The 26,372-nt window shown below is 32.7% G+C and overlaps 2 pseudogenes; both read left to right on the top strand.

Annotated features, from left to right (window-relative positions):
• Positions 1-16,229: 16,229 nt before the first annotated feature.
• Positions 16,230-23,486, top strand: LOC128169283 (uncharacterized; annotated as a pseudogene).
• Positions 23,487-23,643: 157 nt separating this feature from the next.
• LOC128169282 (ankyrin repeat and KH domain-containing protein 1-like) lies at positions 23,644-25,960 on the top strand (annotated as a pseudogene).
• The last annotated feature ends 412 nt before the right edge of the window (positions 25,961-26,372 follow it).

Raw genomic sequence — 26,372 nt, 5'->3', positions numbered from 1 at the left:
CAAAATGAGAAAGTAGAACGTTTCAGGGACTGTATTGTAATCAGTGCGTTTTTATGTTTTTTATTTGTAATTTTCGGAGGGAAGGTTGTCGATGGAACTTGCTTAATCACAACTTCGGACAATCTTGTTTTTAAGAAATATATAGATGTAATAATGCTCCTTTTCTTGAACAAGTGCAATAGCTTATTTAACACAATGTGAACATTGGCTATATATACATTTTTTTTTTCAAATCCGGTTTTAAAAATATATGTATTATGTTCCTTTTCTATTTACATGTACCTTGTCTAGTCAATATCGATTTGTGTAGTATAAAATTATCTTCTAATTCTAATTCGAATATTGAAATAAGAACAATAACATAAGCAAACTAGATGCTGTCATTAGACAGTAATACCCGCACCATGTGTTTGCCCCTAAATAACACTGTTTTATACCAGTTTAATTAAAAATGAAGGCTACATGCAAACTCCGGTAATACATTTAAAAATTATAATTTTCATAACTGAAGGATGAGATCCCTGCCCATATGATAATACACATCGTGACATGAGCAGCACTTTATGTGCAATTTGGGGTAGAACTGTTTGCAGTGAATTTTCAGTTAATCAATAATCTTAACATTTTATGTCATAGGAAGTATAATGGTCTATATAATTATTACAAACAAAATTAAAAATTAAATTATGCCCCCTCCCCGTGGCAGTTGCCGGTTTTAGATTTGCTTCTGTGTGCCTACATGAACATCATCGTGTGCACAGATTTAGAGAAGGGGTGGGAGTGAGGGGTCCAGACCCCCCCTCCCCATGAAAATTCGTAAATTACCAAAAATACACCTTGGACCCCAATGCTCTTACAGACATGTAAACGCTCTAACCCATTGCGCTTCAATGTTAGGTAACATTATTTGGGGGTAAATATTTAATCAATAGTCAACATACGTACTTTATTGTTTATCTCAATAGGAAGTATACATGTACATCACAATATGCAGGTGTCCTGCACCACCTTAAAGCTGTTATTTACCTAATAAAATAGTGCAAGTGGATTTGAAGAATAGGTCATAAAAATACATGCATGTTACAAATGACTGATCTTTGTCTGAAGTTACGTACACAACACAGGTTTGCATGTCTCATTAGCGGGTACTAGTTTTACCCAGCTCTTCGATTAGATGGGTTCATGTGTATACATACATGGGTGTTGCTAAAACGCGGAACGGAAAACGGAACGGAAGGAAAACGGAAAATCTTATCTAATGTTATTTACCTCATAGATTTGTTAAGTATGCTAAAACGATATACTTTATGTACCTTTTTAATTTTTTTTGAAAGATTAGCAATATTAGATTATTTATTCAAGAATATTTATTTCCTCAAAATTAACAGTACATGCATTGACCACTATATTCTGTCCCAAAATATCCTCGATTCACTTTTTGCTGTATATTTATATATACCTCAGGGTTCAAGCGATTCTCTTTTAGAAGCATTAAACATTCTCATTATTCTTTCTTTAAAACGTCCTCTCTAGCTTATCAGCTGGTATAAATACACGGCTAAAAATAAAGAAGTCTACGGGGTTTTGCATTTTCACAGACCCGGATGATGGTGTTGAAAAATTGTGCAAGGTCTTCTGAGTGACTTCCAAATGGAGAAAAGATGTCAACATTTTCCATTATAAATCGTCCAAATGTGCTGCATGAATATTTTGGGATCGACAGACTATAGTCCCAATATATATTCGGAAAATCAAACCAGGCAACGTCTAGAGCTCTCTATTCGGATCATATGTATATAGCTGCTGGAATAAACAACTGCATGCTTTGTAATGCAAACGTAAACGAAATTGCATTGCTAAAAATACTAGTTTCACAAATTACAAGTTTAACAAATTACCGGGTATTTTAATGTTTACTGTATTTTAATTTTTCAATGTCGTCAGTCCTACAGTTTTTTTCTTCCATCTCAATGATACTGTATCGTCTGTATGATAAAAGATCGTCTAGAACACCGAAAATTCAATTTTGATGTAAGTATATACATGTACATCATATTTGAAAATAATATAAAAATACTCAAAACACGCATAAAACGCTTTCACTAACTGCGTACGTTACGCTAATATGCCAGCAATACCATATAAGAGAAATAAGTAAAAAGTTATAGCTAATTTGCTCGTTTAATCATGTTAATGTTTCACAATTCGTATACATTTGATTTTTCCGTTTCGTACTCAACTAAAGCCGAATGAATACAATGCTATAATTGATAAAAATTCATATGAATATTAATAAGATAGCAACATGTTGATAATCATTCATTAGATATAAATAAAAGATACAAAGTAAATCGTTTCTGGCCAGTCTATACCCTTTTTAAGGGATAAACGTGATGATATTTTCCATTCCGTTCCGTTTTCCGTTCCGCGTTTTAGCAACACCCATACATACATGTCTGTGTTTTCCGTATGCAGAAAAGGATTACGGTAGTTAAGATCAGCTAAAGGAATTCATTATTGTGTTTTAATTGGATTATCATTATGATGTTGACCAATTTAGGTAAGCATAATACATGTAGTAGCAGTAGCACAATATAATAAGATGCCAGCATGGGATTCCTGCCAGCATGCATACACATGTATATAAGTTCTACTTTCACTTTCTAAATGTAATCTCCCTTTGACAGCATACTGTATCATCATCTTTTAATATTTAAATAAGCTTATCATCGTTACCTATCCTATCGCATTTGTAAAGTTTCTGTCATTTTAGTTGCAAAAGTTATTTTTTTCATTTGTCAGACTGCATGCACTGTTGAGTTGACCCCATATTGACCCTGTATAAACAATTTCTTATTAAATTTGTGTATTTCATATGTAAGTAAGTGTAGACACTTATATTTTTTATATGAGTAATAATAGGAAGGAAGGAGTATTTCTTTCTTAATGTATTATAATGCATCAAATACAATGTAGGTCATGACCTTATGGGACTGTTCTGACCCCACGAAACAGGAAAATATACAAAATATCTTCTAAAGTCATTATGATGCATCAACTGGTGTAAAGTACATTAATGACCCCCAGGTGTTGTCTTTAACCCCCCCCCCCGCCTTTATGAAATAGGAAATGATAATTATGATATACACTGTATATTTTGTTAACTTTTGAGATCTGAGATCCTCATCCCTAAACCGTTTAATTTATTTTTGCTCTTTGTGTCATTGCGCGTAAAATTGTATTGTAAGATTATGCCCCCTTGGAGACACCCTGACATTTTAGAACTAGAAATAATAATGTATTTTATCTTATTCATATGTTATACAGTAGTGTTTGATCCATGTGGGTAATTCCTAGCCTAATGATGTCACTGCTTTGTTTAGGAGACTTTACAATTGCCCCAAATAGGTGAATACACATGGCAGTGATGCATATAACATTTTGTTTATAAATCTTAAAAATTGAATTAAGCAATTTCCAAAATGTTAATGTGAATCACGAGAGAAAAAGCAATCAAGAAATGATTTAAAATTTGCTACTGTACACATGTAAGAATGTATTAAGAAGACTGAATCTTTATAAGCAGGTTAGATTGGGGGGGGGGGGGATGAATGTGGAGTATAAACATTTATAATTTGAATCATTTATTGTTATTAATTAATTTTAACTTGTCAATGAATACTACTTATTGATCCCAAGGTAGAAATATGACCTCTGATCGTATCTCAATAGATCATTTGTCAATTATGCAAGGTGTAATGTAATTTTTTTTAAGAATAACATTTTTTACCAGTTTATAAAAGTTTTTAGACACCCAAATTATATTTTGAATTTAATAGATTATTCGACAAGGAAGGGGGGGGGGGGGGAGAGAGAACAGTTTATATTTGAGTTTGTTTGGGAGTGGGGGTTCCAAGTCATATATTTGACAATTTTTTAATGCATCAGATCATTATGGCATGTAATTCATGACCCTAAGGGGTCATCCTGACCCCCTTAGAATCAGAAATTGTCAATTATCTTTAAATTATTGATGTTTGATGATCCTATCTCTATTTAATCTTTATTAATTATTAAGTCTCCTGAATGAAGTTTGGAGACTTATTGTTTTTGTACGGTTCTTAATACATGTATATATTCTTCATCTTCTTTTTCTTCTTTCCCGCTCTGAACTTGTTTCTCAGAGATGGCTGAACATAATTGTACAAAACTCTAGGATATGATAGGCCTGCAAATCTAGTTGTGCAGCCTGGTTTGATTTTTCTCATTTTGGGTTAGACAACCACTTTTTTGGGGAGGGGGGGGGGTGTCAAAAGGGTGTGGGGTCTAACATTGAACCTTGTAGAAAGAATCATAGACTCTATTGTAAATGGTAACTTGAAAACGGACAAAGATAATAATATAGGGTTTTCATAATCATATATTGGCTGTTACTGGCAATATATAGGGTTTATTAGATCTGACCCCTGGGGTCATCCCCACCCCCCAGGAATTTGAAATTACCATATATCTCAGAAACTGTTATAATCATGACCCCTAAACCATATATATTCATGTTTCTGATGTCAAGGGGCATCAAATGTTATGTAGGTCATGGGCCCTGTGGGTGGTCCTGACGCCCTCAAACAGCAAGTCCCTTAATATCTTCAAAACAGTTGAGATCCCCACCCTTAAACCATATATATTCTTGTACCTTGTGTCAAGGGGCATCAAACGGTATGTAGGTCATGGGCCCCGGGGGTTGTCATGACCCCCCTTGAACAGGAAGTGCACGAATATCTCGAAAACGGTTGAGATCCCCACCCCTTAACCATATATATTCTTGATCCTTAAAGGGCATCAAAAGGTATGTACCGGTAGGTAATGGGCCTCATGGTTAAATTTAATTTTTCAAAACCGTAATGCACATCTATGGAACAGTTCCTTTCATATCCCAAGATATGATGTGTCTATCCATTAAATCATAAAAGGAGTTCTAGGATCTATGTTTTTTTTTAAGTGATAAACGTCAATTTTCTGCTACATTTTGACTCCCTGGATGAAATTTAAATTTTGAAAACCTTACTGCACATCTATAGAACAGTCCCTATCATATCCCAAGATATGATTGTCTATCCATTAAATCATAAGAGGAGCTCTTGGATCAATGTTTGATTTTTTAGTGATAAACGTCAATTTTCTGCTACTATTTGACTCCCAGGATGAAATTTAAATTTTTAAAACCTTATTGCACATCTATAGGACAGCCCCAATTATATCCCAAGAGATGATGTAGCTACTCCAAAAGTTGTAAGAGGAGTTCTGGGAACCATATTTTTTTTGCCAAAAAACGTCATTTTTTGTTGCCCACTGATCCCCTTAATTAAAAAAAAAATTCTGGAACCTGATCATGCCTCAATATGACACCCCCAATCATATTCTAGAAGATCATTTGGCTACTGCTTAAAAAAAATGACGTTTTTTAAAACCAGTTTTTTTGTAAAAAAAAACGTCATTTTTTAGCCATTAAATGACCCCCAGGACAAAATTGAAAATTCCGAAACCTTATTGCGCATCTATAGGATACCCTAAAACATATTCCAAAAGATGATTTGTCTACTTTTGAAAATGTAGGAGGAGTTCGAGGAAGAAGGTTTTTTGTGAAAAAACGTCATTTTTTACCAATTATTTGACCCCCAGGACTAACAGAGAATTTTTGAAACTTTTTTACAAAACAACATGATACCCCAAATCAAACTCCAAGAGTTCAGTTTGCTGGTTTATAAGATGTAAGAGCAGTTTGAGAAAGTAAAACGTGACAGACGGACGGACGGACAGACGGACGGACGGACGGACGGACAGACGGACGGACGGACGGAACAGGGTAACAACAATATACCCGAACTTTCTTTAGAAAGTGCGGGTATAAAAACAGTTTTTAACACGTTGGTAATGAACGGGTGCCCTGATAGGAAAACATTCTGTTACCTTGATTTGTAAACAATCTGCTTTTCTCCAGGTTAGTTTTAAACAGTACACTATACTGGACACAAACTGCTTTGACATTGAGAATGAGTAAGCAGTAAATAGGACATTTACGGATTACAGTGAATAAACAAATGCTGGGTACGACGAAAAAAGATATTCAAAATAAATGTATTATAAAATAAACGAAAGTAAGCCGCTAGAAAACCAGAGCTACACCTATTTAAAGAGACAAGTTTACATAACTCCGCTTATCTGGCCACACGCTTTATTGATTTTTACATTACGTTTTAGGGGTTGTAGAGCGGGTCATTCAAGTTTAAATTCATATACACTTGTCTGAGGTTTTACGATTTAAAACACGTTAGACATTGCTCATATAAAATTGAATATTCTCTCTGTGAAACTTCTGAGCCAAAAATAGCAGTCAAAAATTTTAACACATTACACTAAGTAGACACATATCAAGAAACACCAACAGTTCGATGATTAGTTTATATTTAAAAAAAAATGCGTGGTTCATTATTTTTCCTGTTATGAATTTGAGAAATAGTCAATTAAAGACTGATTCCATTTATAGAAATGATGTCTCAATTTTTAAGCGCTTTCATGTTTAGAAAATAAAAGAAAAACGGTTCCTTTGTTTTCCTTATCCTCTAATGTCCTTGGTTAAATCGCATGTTTAGTCACTAAATCAGCTAAATATCTCATATTTAAAATCAATTTTATGTAAGAAATAAAGATTTCTATAAAGTCTCATAACGCTTACACACCAATTTTTATACACATTTCATACATGGACACACCTAGGTTTAAAACTTAAAAAGACACTTAAACTTGGTTGCTAGGGGAAACCATTACCATGCTAATCGATGCTTAAGATGAAAAAATAGCAAAACTTACCTTCATTGAAGCCATTCGTTTTTTATTTTTTTTTATTTCACAACGTAATAGGTTGTAAAAAAAAAAATCAAAATTTGCATTTTAAAAACAAATTAAATAAGAAAACTCATTTTGAAGCTTAATGACATTTTTGCTGTAAAATATGCTTTTCCTGGAAAGCCAAAAATGTTGCCATTACTTAGTGTTTGATTTCAAATCAGCATTAAAATGCCAATTTTTTGTTTACATCTTAACCACCTGGTATCATGGCAACGGGACAACAAAGTAACAAGTAAATCGTGTTAAGCTTTTATTTTAAACATCAATTCTATTAAACTGTAATATGTGAAGAAAATATATGACTGCGAGTTTACCGAATTTTGATTCCTACATAGAATTGATCTAAACACACAAGTAATTAAAACGTACAAAACTATTCGAGATATACTTTTTCTCGCAGTAACTATTTTTTTAATTTACATAAAAAATTGAATTATCATGAAGTTGCCCCTCTCCCCACTTTGTTGGGAGTAAGTAAAAAAATGGTATTCAAATAAGGAAATAGGGAGTGAAATTGAGGTTATAGATATATTACCCCCCCCCCCCCCCCAGCTGACAAGAATTTTTTGATTAGTCTGCCCCCCCCCCCCCACACACACTCTGCCTGCTTATTCTGTATCCTGAATTCAGTGTATACCAATAATCCAGAAAACGTTCGACTAATAAGAGGGTCAACAGCAAAATCTTCAAAATAAATCTGTAAAAAGGCAACCGGCTTATTAGCGAACGATACTTATAAACGAGTATATACGGCACTAAGTAATTTCTGCAACAGTTCTGCAATATTGTGAGGGTACCCTACGGTTTTCTATAGTAATGTCGAGTTTGGCATTTAAAACGAAAATGCCTATCTGATAAGATAATAGTTAAGCAAAGACAAAACCTTAAAAAGTTACCTAATGGAACAAACTTACGGACAATAATATAAAATAGATTGATTTCTTTCAACAGCATTGAAACTACAGTAAGTAATTAGTAATTTCTGCAACAGTTCTTCAGTTATATATTTAAAGATGTATATGGATAACAGTAATGTTTGTTACAAAAGCACTATCTAAAATAAAATGAAAAACAATGTCTTCTTTAGGTAACATTTTGCGTCTGTTTGTATTCAGAATTGTTATCTCCATCTAATTTTGAGTATCAATTAACGTCGTTTTTGAATATCCTTAAACAAATGTTATCTCTTATTTGTAATGAAACCTGACATAAACTAAATTATGTCGTTATTTTGTATAAATATTAACTTTACCTCACCTGATTTAAATCGGCCATAACCTTAACCAATACATCGTCGAAAACTCAAATAAACATATTTGCTGTTTCAGCGGTTGTTGTGTCAACTAGTAGTATTAAGAATCGGAATGCTTGAATACATAATAATATTGCAAATGCTTAAATCATACATTTCTAATAAAGAATAGTTTTAACCATTTTTACCCACATATTCCAATGCTGAATTTTGGCTTCCAACTTTTGACTTGCCTTCTATTTACATGACAAGTTAATATTATAATTACTTTAAATGTATTTAATGCATTGAAAGTAGCAACTGTATATCAAATATATAAGCAAGTTTTTTTTCAGATTATTTTTTTTTTACTTTAAGTAGTCAATTATTTACGCCTGAGGTGCTTATAGTTATAAGTATAAATGTACTCAAGACAATACAATCCATCACAGACTTCAAGGGGCTAATAACCAACTCTAAATAGTCAGCAGGGGATAAAATCACTGTCATTTTATTTTCAGTCGCATTTGAAATAGTTTTCGAGCTATTTTTTCCTGTAATAAGTGATTTAAGAAATAATGGCGCCCAAAATCGAAAGTTACTAACCTTACGAAATATAACTCTGTTTACAGAAATTGAAAATCAAGGTGCCTAAAAGCGATCGAGCGGGATCAAATAACAGGAATATCTGTTTAATATATCAAAATTTAATAGAATCTAATGATAATAAATTAAATAAATTCTCTGTTGTTTGAAAAAAATAAAAATAAATAAAGATCGTTTTATTTCATTTCTATTCATAATTAAATACACCTGAGGTGGTGATAGCTACATTGTTGGCTGTAGGTAGCTTGCATGTCACCTAAAACAACACAAGCTTACACATCAGTTTTAAAAGGGGCTAATTACCATTCTAAATAATCAGGGGATCAAATCACTCTCATTTTTTAAAAAAAAGTATTTTAAATAATTTAGAGCTTTTTCCAGGTTTTCGTTAGTGTTTTTTTAAAAAATGGCGCCTAAAATCGAAAGTTATTATAAACCACAAAATAGATGTCTTCACTGAAGACAACTTTTTAAAAATGCATTGCATCTAAAAATAATAACAGAGGGGTCAAACAACAATATTTTTATCTAGAATTTAGTTATGCTTGATAAATTGTGTTCATTTGTTTAAGAATCTGTATACCAATTATCCAGAAAAAGTTCGACTAATAAGAGGGTCAACAGCAAAATCTTTAAAATAAATATGTAAAAAGGCACCCGGCTTATAAGCGAACGATACTTATAAACGAGTATATACGGTACTAAGTAATTTCTGCAACAGTTCTGCAATATTGTGAGGGTACCCCAGGGTTTAATATAGTAGTGACAAGTTCGGCATTTAAAACGAAAATGCCTATCTGAGAAGATAAAAGTTCAGCAAAAAACAACCTTAAAAAGTTACCTAGTGGAACAAACTTTACGGACAATAATATAAAATAGATTGATTTCTTTCAACAACGTTGGAAATACAGTAAGTAATTAGTATTTTCTGCAACAGTTCTTCATTCATATATTAAAAGATGTATATGGATAACAGTAATGTTTGTTACAAAAACACTATCTAAAATGAAATGAAAAACAATGTCTTTTTTTGGTAACATTTTGCGTCTGTTTGTATTCAGAATTGTCATCTCCATCTAATTTTGAGTGTCAATAATTGTCGTTTTTGAATATCGTTAAACAAATGTTATCTCTAATTTGTAATGCAACCTGACGAAAACTAAATTATGTCGTTATCTTGTATAAATATTAACTTTACCTCACCTGATTTAAATCGGCCATAACCTTAACCAATACATCGTCGAAAACTCAAATAAACATATCTGCTGTTTCAGGGGTTGTTGTGTCAAATAAAAGTATTAAGAATCGAAATACTTGAATTCATAATAATATGGCAAATGCTTATTCTAAATAATTTAAGGGCTTTTTCCAGGTTTTCATTAGTGTTTTTTTTAAAAATGGCGCCTTAAATCGAAAGTTATTATAAACCACAAGATAGATGTCTTCACTGAAGACAACTTTTTAAAAATGCATTGCATCTAAAAATAATAACAGAGGGGTCAAACAACAATATTTTTATCTAGAATTTAGTTATGCTTGATAAATTGTGTTCATTTGTTTAAGAATCTGTAAACCAATTATCCAGAAAAAGTTCGACTAATAAGAGGGTCAACAGCAAAATCTTTAAAATAAATATGTAAAAAGGCACCCGGCTTATAAGCGAACGATACTTATAAACGAGTATATACGGTACTAAGTAATTTCTGCAACAGTTCTGCAACATTGTGAGGGAACCCTACGGTTTTATATAGTAGTGACAAGTTCGGCATTTTAAACGAAAATGCCTATCTGAGAAGATAAAAGTTAAGCAAAAAACAACCTTAAAAAGTTACCTAGTGGAACAAACGTTACGGACAATAATATAAAATAGATTGATTTCTTTCAACAACGTTGGAAATACAGTAAGTAATTAGTATTTTCTGCAATAGCTCTTCATTTATATATTAAAAGATGTATATGGATAACAGTAATGTTTGTTACAAAAACACTATCTAAAATGAAATGAAAAACAATGTCTTTTTGGTAACATTTTGCGTCTGTTTGTATTCAGAATTGTCATCTCCATCTAATTTTGAGTGTCAATAATTGTCGTTTTTGAATATCCTTAAACAAATGTTATCTCTTATTTGTAATGCAACCTGACGAAAACTAAATTATGTCGTTATCTTGTATAAATATCAACTTTACCTCACCTGATTTAAATCGGCCATAACCTTAACCAATACATCGTCGAAAACTCAAATAAACATATCTGCTGTTTCAGGGGTTGTTGTGTCAAATAAAAGTATTAAGAATCGAAATACTTGAATACATAATAATATTGCAAATGCTTATTCTAAATAATTTAAGGGCTTTTTCCAGGTTTTCATTAGTGTTTTAAAAAGAATGGCGTCCAAAATCGAAAGTTATTATAAACCACGAGATATGTGTCTTCACTGAAGACAACTTTTTAAAAATGCATTGCATCTGAAAATAATAACAGAGGAGTCAAACAACAATATCTTTATTTAGAATTTAGCTATGCTTGATGAATTGTGTTCTTTTGTTTAAGAATCTGTATACTAATAATCCAGAAAAAGTTCTCGACCAATAAGAGGGTCAACAGCAAAATCTTCAAAATAAATTTGTAAAAAAGACAACCGGCTTATAAGCGAGCGATTCTTAAAAACGAGTATATAAGGTACTAAGTAATTTCTGCAACAGTTCTGCAATATTGTGAGGGTACCCTACGGTTTTCTATAGTAATGACGAGTTCGGCATTTAAAACGAAAATGCCTATCTGATAAGATAATAGATAAGCAAAAAAGAAAAACCCTTTAAAAAGTTACCTAGTGGAACAAACTTTACGGACAATAATATAAAATACATTGATTTCTTTCAACAGCATTTGGAATACAGTAAGTAATTAGCAATTTCTGCAACAGTTCTTCAGTTATATATTTAAAGATGTATATGGATAACAGTAATGTTTGTTACAAAAACACTATCTAAAATAAAATGAAAAACAATGTCTTTTTTAGGTAACAATTTGCATCTGTTTGTATCCAGAGTTGTTTGAATTATTAGAAATGAGCAATTGTGTGTTGTTATCTCCATCTAATTTGGAGTGTCAATAAACGTCGTTTTTGAATATCCTTAATCAAATGTTATCTCTTATTTGTAATGCAACCTGACGTAAACTAAATTATGTCGTTATCTTGTATAAATATTAACTTTACCTCACCTGATTTAAATCGGCCATAACCTTAACCAATACATCGTCGAAAACTCAAATAAACATATTTGCTGTTTCAGGGGTTGTTGTGTCAACTAGTTGTATTAAGAATCGAAATACTTGAATACATAATAATATTGCAAATGCTTGAATCATACATTTCTAATTAAGAATATTTTTAACCATTTTCACCCACATATTCCAATGCTGATTTTTGGCTTTCAACTTTTGACTTGCGATCCCTATACATGACACGTTTATTTTATAATTCCTTTAAAGATAAACACATTATTAAATGCATTGAAAGTAGCAACTGTATATCAAATATATAAGCAAAGTTTTTTTTATAGTATTTTTTTTACTTTAAGCAGTCAATTGTTTACGCCTGAGGTGCTAATAGCTATAGGTATAAATGTACTTAAGACAACACAATCCATCACAGACTTCAAGGGGCTAATTACCAATACTAATTAGTCAGCAGGAGATAAAATCACTGTCATTTTATTTTCAGTCGCATTTAAAATAGTTTTTGAGCTATTTTTTCCGGTTGTAATGAGTGATTTAAGAAATAATGGCGCCCAAAATCGAAAGTTACTAACCTTACGAAATATAGCTCTGTTTATAGAAATTAAAAATCAAGGTGCCTAAAAGCGATCGAGCGGGGTCAAGTTTTAGTAATATCTTTTAATATATCAAAATTAAATAGAATCTAATGATAATAAATTAAATAAATTCTGTGTTGTTTAAAGAAAAGAAAAAAAAAGTAAAGATCGTTTTATTTTCATTTCTATTCATAATTAAATACACCTGAGGTGATGATGGCTACATTGGTGGCTGTAGGTAGCTGGCATGTCACCTAAAACAACACAAGTTAACACATCAGTTTTAAAAGGGGCTAATTACCATTTTAATCAGGGGATCAAATCACTCTCATTTTATTTTAAAAAGTATTTCAAAAAATTTAAAGGCTAATACCACGTGTTTTATAAAAAATGGCGTCCAAAATGGAAAGTTATTATAAACCACGAGATAGATGTCTTCACTGGAGACAACTTTTTATAAATGCATTGCATCTTAAAATAATAACAGAGAGGTCAAACAACAATATTTTTATCTAAAATTTAGCTATGCTTGATTAATTGTGTTCATTTGTTTAAGAATCTGTATACTATTTATCCAAAAAAAGTTCTCGACTAATAAGAGGGTAATCAGCAAAATCTTCAAAATAAATCTGTTAAAAGGCAACCGGCTTATAAGCGAACGATACTTATAAACGAGTATATACGGTACTAAGTAATTTCTGAAACAGTTCTGCAATATTGTGAGGGTACCCTACGGTTTTCTATTGTAATGTCGAGTTCGGCATTTAAAACGAAAATGCCTATCTGATAATATAATAGTTAAGCAAAAAAAAAAACCTTAAAAAGTTACCTAGTGGAACAAACTTACGAACAATAATATAAAATACATTGATTTCTTTCAACAGCATTGGAAATACAGTAAGTAATTAGCAATTTCTGCAACAGTTCTTCAGTTATAAATTTAAAGATGTTTATGGATAACAGTAATGTTTGTTACAAAAACACTATCTAAAATGAAATGAAAAACAATGTCCTCTTTAGGTAACATTTTGCGTCTGTTTGTATGCAGAATTGTTATCTCCATTCAATTTTGAGTGTTAATACACCGCGTGTTTGAATATCCTTAAACAAATGGTATCTCTTATTTGTAATGCAACCTGACGAAAACTAAATTATCTCGTTATCTTGTATAAATATTAACTTTACCTCACCTGATTAAAATTGGCCATACCCTTAACCAATGCATCTTCAAAAACTCAAATAAACCTATTTGCTATTTTAGGGATTGTTGTGTCAACTAGTAGTATTAAGAATCGAAATGCTTGAATACATAATAATATTGCAAATGCTTGAATCATACATTTCTAATTAAGAATATTTTTAACCATTTTCACCCACATATTCCAATGCTGATTTCTGGTTTTCAACTTTTGACTTGCGATCCCTATACATGACAAGTTTATCTTATAATTACTTTAAAGATAAACACATTATTAAATGCATTGAAAGTAGCAACTGTATATCAAATATATAAGCAAGTTTTTTTTTCATAGTATTTTTTTTACTTTAAGCAGTCAATTGTTTACCCCTGAGGTGCTAATTGCTATAGGTATATATGTACTTAACGAGGCCGGGTCTAATTTGATCTGCTCTAAGTTTTTGGATGGAACTTTTTACATGATTTTCTACTGATATATTTATTATTTTAAGATTAAACAATAAGACATTTACCACACCGTTTGTTTAGGGGGTCATCTCAAAGTTTGTTAATCTTTAACATAGGACCCTATTGGATTTTGCTTGAAATGTATCAATCTTGCATATTTCTTTTTGCATTTTTTTAAAACTTCTGCCCTAGGGATTTCTTTTTCTGTTCTACATATTAAAGTTTTTGCTAAAAGGCATCAATTGGTCAAATAAAAAAACGCCTTTTACCTCCTGGTTTGTTCCAGGGGTCTTATCAAAGTTAATTTTTGTATGCCAAATTTCCCAGATTCGTCAGATAATGGCTATTTTTTATTTGACAAAGGCGGAAAAGGTGATCTATATAGTATTATTAAAACATTCAGACATATTTAAGTAATAAAAAAATATATAACATCACACATTAAGGGACATTAATATAAAATACATGGTTACTGTCTTGAAAAATATGAATTAAGCTATATTTAGGCGGGTTAAGAAAACGTGACAGAGGGCTAGGCTTGCTGAACTCTCTTCACGTTTCCGACCCGAGCCCAAATATAGCTTATACTTCGAGACATTTATTTTTATTCCACAATATAACTTTATTTTTACGCATCAAAAGAGATATTTCAAGAATTTTCGCTGAATATCTGCAGTTGAAACTATCACGCCATGGCGTCAACCAAGCAAAAAGATGACGTCACAATACAAATGAAACGCTGCGCGAAAGCGTGCGTACTCGTTCTGTACTCAGCCTCGTTAAGACAACACAATCCATCACAAACTTCAAGGGGCTAATTACCAACCCTAATTAGTCAGCAGGGGATAAAATCACTGTCATTTTATTTTCAGTCGCATATAAATTAGTTTTTGAGCTATTTTTTCCGGTCGAATAAGTGATTTAAGAAAAAAAGGCGTCCAAAATCGAAAGTTACCAACCTTAAGAAATATGGCTCTCTTTAGAGAAATTGAAAATCAAGGTGCCTAAAAGCGATCGAGCGGGATCAAGTTACAGTAATATATGTTATATATATATATATATAAAAATTAAATAGAATCTAATAAAAATGAATTAAATAAATTCTGTTCTGTTAAAAATAAAAGACAAAAAAAGATCGTTTTATTTTTATTTCTATTCATAATTAAAGACACCTGAGGAGATGATAGCTACATTGGTGGCTGTAGGTAGTTGGTATGTCACCTTAAACAATACAAGCTTACACATCAGTTTTAAAAGGGGCTAATTTCCTATTTGCTGGAAAGTTTATATCAGCTGCATCAATTTTTTGCCAGTGTCCTCTCATTTTGCAGGTCATTATTTAGTCTTGATAGGTGTAACATTTTACTTCAGTGCTTAGAGCTAGCAAATATTTGTTACATAGAGCTACTGCTATTGAAATGTCATCGCCAACAAAATGTATGAGAGTGTTTGGAAAAACTCTGTCAAAATACTTCCAGGATTTAAGTCTAGCGTTGGCCGATTAAACCACCCGTCTGATTTTAGTGACAAGACGTGATGTATTACTTTCTTCTGTATCAAGCTGTTTTGTCCTTTTTGGGAGTTGATTTTAATCAACTTTCCTATGCAGTTACTCAGACAAACCGAAAGTGAAACAGTGTTTGGACCTCAGCACAAAGCATTGCTGCTTACAAGACTTAGTTCTTGAAAATAGTTGATAAATTCGATGTAATTTATGTAAGAGCATTGTTTTTCAAGGAAAGCTATTTCCAACTCCTTTCCAATCTCGCAATAACCACAACAAAAAAGTCCGACAGATACATATTGTTGATGCATGTACTGTAAATAAAAACCGGTATAATAGCTTTCTGATACAATATTTTAACAAAGTATAATCTTTTAGTTCCTCATAAGTATAATTTAATAGTTGATTTCTACTGATTTTTATCATAACTTGTGAACCCTTTTTCTGACTCCCTGGTGATAAAGGTTTATACAAACTTGAATTAATTTATATCAGGAAGATGAAATTTTGATATCGCATAATATTTGGTTTTCAGAAGATTTTTGTATTACCCAATCCTACTTCCAGCCTCTCCAAATTATCTTTCCCTTTGAAGTAATATGACTTTTCATTGCAACAAACCTGAAATCTTAAGTACGAGGGCTGTCCAAAAAGTTCGTGGACAATCGCGTTTTTGTCATTTTAAACGGGTTTATATATGCATATTGTATACCAAAATATTTGTCATAAAATTCCAAATCAGATTAAAGTGGTTTTGAATGTTTTCATTAAAATTAAACTTAAATTATACTGTATTAAAATGTCGCGAAAAGCACGAACGGCCCATTGTCAAAATTGTCCAAATTTCGAGATTGAGTTTTAAGATATGAATATTAACAGTATTTTTAATACAGGTAAAAACGTCAACATATTCAACTGTGACGTAGTCAGAATTGTGAACGTCATTTTCATACGTCATTTAAAGCCGTTTTTAATTGAGCAGAGGATATTTCAAGGAGTTTACGGCAAGATTATGTCTTTGAAAACGCCAGAAAAAGCGACGTCGGCGGATCGCATGGAACAGCGCGCCATCATTAAATTCTGCGTAGACTCGGGGAAAACACCTATCGAAACGAAACAAATGATGGAGAACACAAAAAGGCATCGACACATATCAAGATCACTAGTCTACAAGTGGCACAAACGATTTTCGGATGGAGTTTGCGATTTAAATGACGCTGAAAGAAGTGGAAGGCCTTTGCTTTGTGACGATATAACGAAATCCCACATTCATGACATTGTCATGAAGGACAGACGTCTGACGTTAAGAGAAGTCGCGTCAATAAGTGATGTTAGCAAATCTTCGGTTTTTAATATCCTCACTGAAGACTTCTGTATGAGTCATGTTTGCGCAAGATGGGTGCCCAGACTTTTATCCGATGAGCACAAAAAAAGACGAATGCAGACAAGTAAGGCTTTCATACAGAATTTCAAAAGAGGAGGAGAGAAGTGGCTTGACAGAATCATTACTACGGACGAGACTTGGCTGCATCATTTTGATCCAGAAACAAAACCAGAATCCAGCATTTGGAAACACCGGGGTTCACCAGCACCGAAAAAGGCAAAGGTTGCGAAATCCATGGGTAAACAAATGTACATATTCTTTGCTGATCGGCACGGAATGATTTTGGTCCACGCTGTACCCTCCGGTCAGACGGTGAATGCTGCATACTACTCCAAGGTAGAGAACTAACTATTTCATCACATTTAAATTGTAATTACAGATTTAAAAACGTCCATTTCGCTACATTTAGCATATCGTAATTCATAAATTTAATACCCGGACATTCTAATCTTAATTTTGATTTATTTAATTACTATATATATATTAATAAATTCACATATTCTAAAGCCACAAACAGTGTACCAAACGAAACATTGGTTTTATTTATTACAGGTGTTACGCCGCGACTTAGTTAAGGCAATTAAGAAAAAACGCCCTGCCATGGATGTGGACCTTGGAAATATCATCCTACACCATGATAATGCACCAGCACATACAGCAACTTCCACACGTCTGGAAATCGAACTCCCAGGATACGATCTTCTTGGACACCCGCCATACAGTCCGGATCTTGCTCCGATGGTTTTGCAATTTTTCCTTTCATCAAATCACAGCTAAGAGGAGTAAGATTTGAGGATTCTGATGAACTTAAATATGCTACTCGGACCATTGTATCTAAAATCGACAGTAAATGGTATTCGGATGTGTTCGATTCATGGCTAAGAAGGTGTGAGAAGTGTTTGCAGTGCAAAGGTGACTACGTTGAAAAGTAACAGAAACCAACGCGCTACGAACGACGTTATAAAAACGTCGTGTAACCGTCAGACTGGGCCGTGCGGCCTGTACAGGCAATGTTTTTGTAGTGATAACTACATTATGAGAATGAACATTGTTCTGATTTTTATACACATGCATTATTATAGTCTATATTAAAATATGTTAATACTTTTCTGAATATAGCGTCGTTATTTAGAATGAAATTACATGTGTCCACGAACTTTTTGGACAACCCCTTGTATGTTATGGGCTAAGTGTTTTTGGAAAAGAAGATAAAATGTGAAAAGCTTATGACGACGACAATGACGACAATCATGTCTATGATATACAAAACAAATGTTTATCAGAAAAGTGACTTTAACGTTTGGCTAATTGTTTTACTGATTCAATATTTGTTAAAATAATCATATGACTGTTATACATTATAGGGATGTAAATCATAATTCAAACAGTTTAATATAAAAAGAATAGAGAATTATGTTTGTAATAATATCATTAAATGTTTTCAAAAGAAACAATATTTTTTAATTTCATTTTTAGAATCCCTTGGATTGTACTATTTAAGAACGAAAGATGTCAAATTCAAAGTTTATATTAACTGGAGAAAACACAAACCTGGCTCGTGTGGCACAGATGATATTGGGTCCATGCACTAACGTACTACGTGATGTTCTTGGAAAGGAAATTTCTCCGTCCAATTTGGAAACGAAAGTCAGAGCTTATATTGCTAAAACAAAGACACCACTGATCAACCAACACCAAGAGACACTCGTCTACAGTAAAGATTACTTAAAATTCGATGTTACGTTACTGTACTTTTTATTACGGAATATGTGCTCGATCCAACCGCATTTAAACAAATGGGGAAACAACCCACATCCCGGAGATAGAAGTGTGTCAGGAAACATCGAACGGATTCGTCTGATAAGAAATGAATATGGACACAATACGGAAAGAACTATCTCCGATACAGACTTTAAAATAAAATACAAAGACATTAAGGGCATTGTTAAAGAGTTGGAGAACTACTTAGGAAGTTCTACTAAATACCAGGACGAAGTAAAGGAACTGAAAACTTGTACCATGGATCCTACACAAAGCGAAAAAAATATCAAAGAGCTTCTTGACCTCCATGAAAAAATTAAAGATATTTCAGGTATTTTTATTTGCACTGTTACAAAGCAAGAAAGATGTTTGTTGAAACATAAAAAAATGTTTCACACATAATTTTATTTTACAGGGGATGTCGAAGAAATGAAGAAGACAGTTCTTCCTTGGAATATAAAAGGTAAAATTCTCTGAAATGATTAATAATTCATTGAATTTTAATTGAATTAAATTGAAATTGAAATTGAAAATAAGGAAAATATAATAAAAAATTTAAAATTATATATAACCAGCTTCATGAAATAACGCAAACACATTATAAACAAAACCCAAAATACAGCAATAGGTTCGATACCAGGTTCATGTTAAATACAATACAACCTACACAATGAGAGGGTACAATGAGATGGTTAGTTGATAAAATAAATGGATTGATATCCTAATTGTTGCATGTAATTAACATGATTCAATACATATAATGTTCTCATATATTGTGGGTCTGCTATGATGTGTGCGCTCATTATGGTGTATTGTTCCAATCCAGTTTAAAAACACCTGGCACCATCACCACCCCTGTAAACAGTTTTAGGAAGTGTGCTGAATTTCTAATGAAAACATAATATTATGGTACTATGCATCCCCAACAAAAAGAATTTTAAAGATGAGAAGGTAACATTTTATGAATATTAATCGTTATTGTTGCAACTAACACTCCTTTTTGATGAATAAAATATGGCATATGGCAGTGTGTTTTAGCTGGCAAGTTGGCGCAAGGACATGCAATATTAATCTACAGACAAATGTAAGAGTAAAATGGTTTATACAATTGTTGCACAAGTCCTTAACAAAGATTAATTTAAGCAAAATATCGACAAAAATATACTGAAAAATCCAGAGTGTAAGCACAACCTAATCATCAACTTGGTGCGAGTGATTTCACAATTGCTGGTTATTGATATATCAAAGGTTTGATTTATTTCTGTCAATGTTGATATGTTATAATTACTAAACACTTAGAGTAGATACTGCATTTAAGTACTGAATTCAGAAACTATTGTTTGTTTTTAACAGCTTATATTTGATTTATTTTTCTCAGTTATATATGAAAAGGACGTCCTTAAATGGAAAGAAGATGACAGTTTTTTTGTTGAAACTCACAACTTCCAAGCGATGCTAGACAAAGTCAGACAACAGCCGTTCGTGACGTTTGTTGGTGTCCCAGGCTCAGGAAAAACGGCTACAGCTCGTCATATCGCCATTCTACTGCAAGAGAAAGACGGGTATGAAATATTACCAACCAAAGACATAAATAACATTGAAATGTATTGTGATCCCTGCAATCCACAAGTGTTTGTTATTGATGATGTCCTAGGTGTGTTTGGGTTTGATATGAAGGAACTTGAGAAGCTCACCATGTATCAAGATAGATTAAATGAACCTACAATGCCAGCCACCAAGGTTCTTATAACATGCCGGGAGGTAGTTTTCAAACATGAAGCTTTCTCAGGATCCATTTTGTCAAATAAAAAACACTTAGTTCAGTTACACAGTGAAGAGAATGCTTTAAATAATCAAGATAAATATGATTTATTTGCAAAATACAACTTAGATAAAGATTTGTTATCAGCAGACACTTTGTCAAAAATATCGAATAGTTTTCCATATCTATGCAAGTTGTTTTCAAGAAAGGAAGAGTTAGGACATTATGGGCCACAGTTTTTTATTTCACCAGTTCCATGTATATTGGAACTTCTGGACATCATGAAAATAAGAAACAAGGTTCATTATGCTTCATTAGTTTTATTAATGACCAATCAAAATTCATTGTCAGAAAAAAATTTTAACAAAGAAAACACGACATGTTTTCATGAAATGAAGTTCCAGGTTTTTAAAAGATGTAAAGTTGACCCTACGACCTGTAGTTTTTATTTTATTGATGCATTGACTGAAATGGAAGGGACTTACACTGAGCAAAGTCAGAGTGAGTTTAAATTTATTCACGATTCCATGCTTGAAATAATTGCCTATCATTTTGGTCGTCACTTTCCAGAGCTAATTTTACAATATATGGATAGTGATTACATCGCTAATTATATCAAACCAGAAAAATACAAATGTAGGAAACGTGAAAGAAAAGAAGACGAATTAGAACAATCAGTCGATGCGAAGGAAGACAGTGATACAGTTGCCAGCGAAGAATATGTGCATGATTTGTGTATAAAACTACAGGAGTCCCATTACCATTTACTTGCTGATCGTTTATTTGAAGATATACATAAAGGCGAGTTGTTTAATGTTTTTGAAAACGAAGCGTTAAAAAATCCGTTGGTGCTTCAGAAGTTTTTAGATGTGATGAAGAGTAAGCCTTATTCAGAGTTGTTCACCGTATTTCTGTCAGAGTTAAAGGAATAAGTTAAACTAGGAAATAAATCTAAAAAGATTTTTTTTATAGCACGTGCTATAATCTGCTCATGAATTCAAAAGGGAATGTCGAAGAGTATGACCAATACACTTGTGTTCGTGCCATTGACTGGGTTATATTCTATGGACACAATCAAATTTTACAGTTTATCATAGATCAGATAATAAAAAACACAAAAACGGTCAATGACCTATTTCGAACTCCTTTCAACATTGGATCGGATGACTTTTGCACTACAGAGCAGGGTACAGATTGTAATAAAAGGAATGAATCAGATATCAATGAAAACAGTGCAGGGAGATGTGATGTGTCAGAAGATGAATCTTGGTCCGATTTATGCTCCGAAAGAAGCAATCAATTTTTTTACACCGAACCAGTCTTTATTGAGAAGCGCCGCCTGCTTAATCTTAGTTGTTATAGTGGTGACCTTCTGACTTTCCAAACTTTACTTCGATATCATGATTACGATGTCCTTTTTTCTGACTCATGGTGGAAAGACGACTATAATGATGATGATGAAGATTGGAATATTTCTGATCGACCAATTGTTGTTGCAAGCAAAACTGGACACTTGAATATATTTCTTGAGCTGTTAAACCTTGGTGCAGATGCAAATGGCAAGAGTTTTTTTTGTGAATCACTGGTTGCTGCATGTAGAAAAGGACATTTAAATGTAGTTCTTGAATTGTTAAAAAATGGGACAAATGTCAATATCACAGTTTCCGATAATTCACCCCTTATTGCTGCATGTACAAAAGGACATTTTGATGTAGTTCTTGAATTGTTAAAACACGGGGCAGATGTCAACATCACAGTTTCTGATAATTCACCCCTTATTGCTGCATGTAGAAAAGGAAATTTAGATTTAGTTCTTAAATTGTTAAAACACGGATCAGATGCCAATATCACAGTTTCTAAAAATTCACCTCTTATTGCGGCATGTGCAAAAGGACATTCAGATTTAGTTCTTGAATTGTTAAAACATGAGGCAGATGTCAACCTCACAGTTCCTGATTATTCGCCACTTATTTCTGCATGTTCAGAGGGACAATTTGATATAGTACTTCAATTGTTAAAACATGGAGCAGATGTTAATATTATAGTTTCTGATAAATCACCCCTTATTGCTGCGTGTTCGATTGATTTTGTTTCAAAGGGAAACAATCTGTTAAGACAAAGTGAAGGTGTCAATATCAGATGTTTAATGAATGAATCTAAATATGTTGCATGTTCTCAAGTTCAGTTAGATATGATACACGAACTCTTAAAACATAAAGCAGATGTCAATATCAAAAACTCTCTACCTTCACCTCTTATTGCTGCTTGTTTAAATAGATATATAAATATATCTACTGTACGAGAATTGATGGACCATGGAGCAGATGTCAATCTGACTGATACTTATGATTCCCCACTCATCGCTGCATGTACAAGAGGGCGTTTTGATTTAGTAATTGAATTGTTAAAACATGGAGCTGATGTCAATATCACAAGTAGTTGTTATTCCCCACTTATTGCTGCGTGTTTATATAAGTCGAAGAGTTTAGATATCATATCCGAATTGGTAAAACATGGAGCAGATGCCAATCTAATAGTTTCTGACAGATTACCACTTATTATTGCATGTACAGAAGGACATTTAGATATGGTTAGTACACTCTTAAAACATGGAGCAGATGTGAACGCCATGGTTTCTAAAAACTCTCCACTTTTTGAAGCATGTTCAAAAGGACATTTAAATATAGTCCTTGAACTGTTAAAACATGGAGCGGATGCCAATATTACAGTTTCTAATGATTCCCCACTCATTGCTGCGTGTTCAAAAGGGTATTTGGATGTGATATGCGAACTCTTAAACCATGGATCAGATGCAAAAATGATTGTTTCAGGTCGGTCACCCCTAACTGCTTCATGTTTAATTCATTATGATGAAAAGACACGTCAGTATTACCAAACAAAATATGCCGAAATTGTATATTTAAGGAAACCACTAGATTTATGTTCGAAAATACATTTAAATATAATTCGAGAACTAATAAAACATGGAGCAGACGTCAATGGCAAAAACTGTACAGATTCACCACTTATGGTTTCTTGCTTAAAAGGTCATTTTAAAATTGTAAATGAGTTGTTAAAACATGGAGCAGACGTCAACATAGGATCTGATGATTCCCCACTTGCTGCTGCTTGTTCAAAAGGACATTTGAATATTGTAAACGAATTGTTAAAACATGGAGCAGATGTCAATATCAAAGATTCTGATAATTCACCTCTTATTGCTGCATGTTCAGAGGGACATCTTGATATAGTGTATGAATTGTTAAAACATGGAGCGGATGTCAATATCAAAGTTTCTGATGATTCACCTCTTATTGCTGCATGTTCAAAAGGACATCTTGATATGGTACCTGAATTGTTAAAACATGAGGAAGATGTCAATATCAAAGTATCTGATAATTCACCCCTTATTGCTGCACATTCAGACGAACATCTTGATATAGTGCTTGAATTGTTAAAACATGGAGCGGATGTAAATATCAAAGTATCTGATAATTCACCTCTTATTGCTGCATGTTCAAAAGGACATTTTGATATAGTACTTGAATTGTTAAAACATGAAGCAGATGTAAATATCAAAATATCTGATGATTCACCTCTTATTGCTGCATGTTCAAAAGGACATTTTGATATAGTACCTGAATTGTTAAAACATGGAGCGGATGTAAATATCAAAGTATCTGATAATTCACCTCTTATTGCTGCATGTTCAGACGAACATCTTGATATAGTGCTTGAATTGTTAAAAGATGGAGCTGATGTAAATATCAAAGTATTTGATAATTCACCTCTTATTGCTGCATGTTCAAAAGGACATTTTGATATAGTACTTGAATTGTTAAAACATGAAGCAGATGTCAATATCGAAGTTTCTGATAAATCACCCCTTATTGCTGCATGTTCAAAAGGATACTTAGATATAATAAATTTACTATTAAAACATGGAGCCGATGTCAACATTACAGTATCTGGTATATCTCCACTTACTGCTTCATGTCTCATACATTATCGGGCTATGAAGTATCATTTATCAAAACAAACAGCATATGCAAATACCATTTCATATGATACATTATTTCGTTTGTCATGTTCAAAAGTTCATTTAGTTCTAGTACGTCAACTGTTAAAACATGGAGCAGATGTCAATGCCGAACACTGTAAAGACTCACCTTTAAATGCGTCTTGTTCACGAGGAAACTTGAATATTGTTTGTGAACTTCTTAAACATGGAGCAGATGTCAATATTATAGTTAGTGATTGTTCTCCACTTATTACAGCTTGTCAAGAAGGGCAATCAGATATAGTGCATGAATTGTTGAAACATGGGGCAGATGTCAATATCACAGTGTCTGATAATTCACCTCTTATTGCTGCATGTACAGAAGGACATTTAGATATAGTTCTTGAATTGCTAAGACATTGGGCAGATGTCAATATCTTAGTTTTTGATAATTCACCTCTTATTGCTGCATGTGCAAAGGGACATTTAGATGTAGTTCCCGAATTATTAAGACATGGGGCAGATGTCAATAGTACAGTTTCTGATATTTCCCCATACATTGCTGCATGTTCAATAGGGACGTTTATGGAAAATACGTGAACTGTTAAATCATGGATCAGATGTTAAAATCACAGTTTCTGATACTTGCCCGCTAATTAATGCTTGTTCAAGAGGACATTTAGATAAAGTACGTGAACTGTTAAACATGGGGCAAATGTCAATATTACAAACTCAAACGACTCCCCACTGATTGTTGCATGTTCAAAAGGAACTCAAAAGATTCCCTACAAATTGTTGCATGTTGGATATTTAGACATAATGAGTTTGTGAGTTGTCACCATTTATTGCAGCAGGTTTAAAATTTTTTATAGATATTGTAGTTCAATTGTTAACATAAGAAAAATATGTCAATATAGCATCTGTAATAGATTCATCTCGTAAGCATCATAATTTTTTATATTAAAGTCATTAAATATATATGTATACACTGTTTTAACAATTGTAAACACATTAAAAGATGTTCTTCCAAAAACAATGTTATTTTTCTTATTTTATACAGTCTAGTTTTTCATTGTGTAATATACATAATGATTGGGCAGCCGGCATTGTGAGTGACAACACAGTAATATATTTGGGTAAAAATTAATATTAACCCCATTCCCCGCCATAACGCACTTAACGTATATACCGTTGCCCCGACATAGCTCATTTTGACGCATATACTTTTGACCAGAAATCACGCACTTTAATGCACTTTTCGTTGTTGATTGTCACGGCTCCGATAACACGCAATTTATTGATTTATTTATCAAAATATTATGGTGGTATAATAGAAAAAGATTAATGTCATAGAGTTATGTCATTAAATTTGGAAATCTTTTGCAAATAATTTTTTTTTTAAATTCTTGAAATGTCATAGTTGCCGGATTAGTTCGAAAACATCGCGCGACAAAAGTTTTGATGACGGCAAGTGAAGTTGATTATTTTATCGTTAGCAATGGTAAAGGAGTATTCTTACAGCTCCCTTTAAACAGCTGGTTTCTCAAATTCCCATTTACAACTTATGACCAATGAGAAAAAAATCCCTGAGTTGCTTCTCGATAAACATTGATCAAGAATATAAAAATACAGACAATGTAAACAAATTTTCAATACAATATTGAAATCTTTTATTTCAATATTGTGATATTTTTAATGATAAACTATATTCTCAGTAAATCGTTTATTCATAATATGCATATGATTACGACGCCATG

Source organism: Crassostrea angulata, unplaced genomic scaffold (genome assembly GCF_025612915.1).
Source record: "Crassostrea angulata isolate pt1a10 unplaced genomic scaffold, ASM2561291v2 HiC_scaffold_113, whole genome shotgun sequence".
Classification (NCBI taxonomy): Eukaryota; Metazoa; Mollusca; class Bivalvia; order Ostreida; family Ostreidae; genus Magallana; species Magallana angulata.
The sequence above is the reverse complement of the archived record's forward strand: the minus strand, read 5'-3'. Positions and strand labels throughout refer to the sequence as shown.